The sequence below is a fragment of the Diadema antillarum genome, unplaced genomic scaffold, assembly GCF_040938485.1.
Source record: "Diadema antillarum isolate AM-2024a unplaced genomic scaffold, OU_Dant_1.0 seq00000502_RagTag, whole genome shotgun sequence".
Lineage (NCBI taxonomy): Eukaryota > Metazoa > Echinodermata > Echinoidea > Diadematoida > Diadematidae > Diadema > Diadema antillarum.
Genome location: NW_027271459.1, coordinates 6,837 through 10,254, shown reverse-complemented (window position 1 = coordinate 10,254; position 3,418 = coordinate 6,837).

Genomic DNA, 3,418 nt, shown 5'->3' with positions numbered 1-3,418 from the left:
CTGCAGCTTTGTTTTCTTCTGCACAGAGAGGTGTTTCATCATGTGACAATAGACAATGATCTTCTAGTGATTCTTCCAAAATTGTTCTTTCCCTTGAGATGGACTTTTCTTTTTTCTCTCCGTCCTCGATGCATAGCTCTTGAAGATTTTGTAAATCTGTTGCATCACCAGAGTGATTCTTGCTTATCAAAGATTCAATGTCATTACAGCAACCATGATTTTGGACTCCTCCATCATCTTTCCTCTGGCCTTCTTTTCCCCAGATAGTCCCTACGGTGCCCACGTCTGCAGGATTGATGTTCTCAGGTTGACCCTCTCCAGAAAGATGACTCCAGTCTCCTTCCCCTTCATCCATTCTCATCATCATCATCCCTTCCTGATCACTTCTCTTTTCTGATGCTCGTGCTTGCATTCTTGTGCCACTTTCAATCGTTACAGGTGACAGCTGACATTCACTTATATCTTTTGGCTTCTCCAGGCACTTACATCTCTTCAGCTCTGCTTCTGGGTTGTACCCTCTCTTCCGGAGCTCTTCCTTGTACCTCTCCAGGACCTCTGGTGTCTTCTTCTTCTCTAGCAGCTGCAGCAGCTCACTCCTGAACATCTTCCCTTCCTTGTCATGATTGCTGTCTATGTGTTTGTCAAATTCATGTACGGATGAGAATGATGCCGGACAACTGGTACACCTAAAACACTTCGGCAGAGTCATAAACTGTATCATGTAGTACCTCTGCCTTTCAAGTCGGCTGCACAAAGAAATGAAAACAGAACATAAAATCAACATTATCAGAAATATCAAAATGCAAAGTACAATTTTCATCAAAGCAACTTGGAATTCTTTTAAAGAATGGTATGCTCTTTAACATTTCATAAAGTGGTTTCTTATTCTCTTGCAAAAAGTTAAAGGCTGAATCTTCACCTCAACAGATACTTAACCATCCCTTTAAATGTGCATATCAATATGGAGTACTACAAACTTGTAGATATACATTGTAAATATTGCTGTTATGAACATATATTTAAAAAATAACTAGAAATGTCGCTATGGCAACTGGTATGCCTCTGCCACAATGCATGGTTCTCCTAATACATGTAGGTCTATAGTACGTCTTGGCAATGTGAAATGACAGTTCAGTGTAATTGTAGTGAAATTTTAGGCATTTAATCTTCATCTTCGGAAATGACCTTCGACCTCGAGCATGTCCAGCCAAGTTCACCCGCTCATGTAAAATTACATGCAAAGTTTCATTAGGATACAGTGCACTCCCGTTATAAATGAAATGCTCGGGCCCGGCAGTTTTCTTTCATTATAATGAAATTTCATTAAAACCAAACAATAACAAAAACAAGGAAACAAGGGAACAAATAACAAGCCCTATTTCATTTCCGAACTAAAGGACATTTAGGTGTATCAGAATCTGTGTGTTTTGTAATAAAGAACCTTCAAAACAATTAAACGAACTTTATTTGATTTCAGATTATTGTATTACAATAATGCAAGTTCTCCTCCAAAAATGTGTGTGACACACAGAGCGAACACACAGTTACTGTATATGAAGCGTTCACCCATGCAGAGACGCTCTATGTAAATGCTTGTTCCGCTATGTATTTTCGAAAGCGATCCGCATTTCGTTATAACGGAACACACTTCTTTTGTTGTTCTTTGTCAGTGGCGCTCGGAAAAGACTTCGTTAAAACGAAAATTTTGCTATAACAGTGTTCGTTATAAGCGGATTTTGTACCATAGACTTTAATGGCGATAATTTTGGGACCAGAAGTTTTACTTCGTTTTAACAAATTTTCGTTATAACCGTGTTCGTTGTAACGGGAGTGCACTGTACCTCAAACTCTTTTTTAGTTATGCTATCAACAAAATTGATTACGGACGGAAAGACGGACGAAAGGACGGACGTATTGAAGGAGGGGCGGATGGACAACCCATGAACGTAATGCCTATGGCGACACTTTGTGGCACAGGAATACACAAAGACAGAAAAAGGAAAAGAATACTAAAAAATGAAAGCCCAAAATGATAAAGCTCTCAATCCAGTCTTCAATAAGTTAATAATATCATACATTTCTTTTGCATTCATTTTCACATCTAACTAACGTTTACAATACGTACAGAACTAGAAATGTCGCTATGGTGATTGGTATGCCTCCGCCATAATGCATGATTCTCCTTATAGGCGTATAGCACAATGTCTTCACAATGTGTAATGACGGTTTCACATACCTAACTAGCAAAATACTGAAATGGCAGATTTGTCACAAATGTGTTGAATATTCACTTTCCTTGAACCAGGTTTGCTATATTGTCTAAGAGTGCAGGTACATAAAGTGCACTCCCGTTACAACGAACATGGTTATAACGAAATTTCGTTATTACGAAGTAAATCTTCTGGTCCCAAAATTATCACCATTTAAGTCTATGGTACAAAATTCGCTTATAACAAACACGGTTATAGCGAAATTTCCGTTAAAACGAAGTCTTTTCTGAGTGCCACAGACAAAGAAAAACAAAAGAAATGTGCTCTGTTATAACGAAATGTGAATTGCTTTCGAAAATACGTAGCGGAACAAGCATTTATAGCGTCTCTGCATGGGTGAACGCTTCACACCACTGTGTGTTTGCTCCTTGTGTCACGCACAGTTTCCGAGGGGAACTTGCGTTTATTATTGTAATACAGTTATCCCATCACATTTCACATAGCTTTCCAGTGTATGATGAGTATTCAGCAAAAAGAATATGATATATATATACGTGGTTTCCTTGTGTTTGTTATATATTGTATTTGTTCGATTACAACGAAATTTCGTCATAACGAAAGAAAAGTGCTGGTACCGAGCATTTCGTTATAACGGGAGTGCACTGTACTTGTACTTGGGTATATTTGAGGACTTTTACTTGATTTTTTACCCTTCTATAAGTTTGAGTAAATTTCCAGGTATGAAGAAAAAGTGTAATTTTAGTAGAAAATAGAAAATGTTTTGCAACTTAGCCTGGCATTTGACCCATAACCTTTGACCTTTCAACCTTTTGGCAGGAAATTCCCAGGAGAATCTCCATTAGGTAATACATGTATTTATTAAGTTTCAAGAAAAATACTGCAAGCATTGCATACTGTAAAAGTGGAATTTTTTACGGTGTTGAAATTTTCACGCATTTCAGGCAACCAGAAACTAGCGCAAAAAAAAAAAAACACAGAAAAATTGTTGCTTGCCATGTGATCCAGTAGCTGATGGCTTGATTCCGCGGAACGAATCAAAAACACGCAAAACTCTTCGCACTCGGCCGAGCGCGAAAAAATAGTCGTGCAAAAATATCCACTTTTACAATATACATGTATGAGGAAAATAGTGAAATTCTGAGGGGTTGGCCTTGACCTTTGACCCCTAAAATCCCCTGGATAATCCC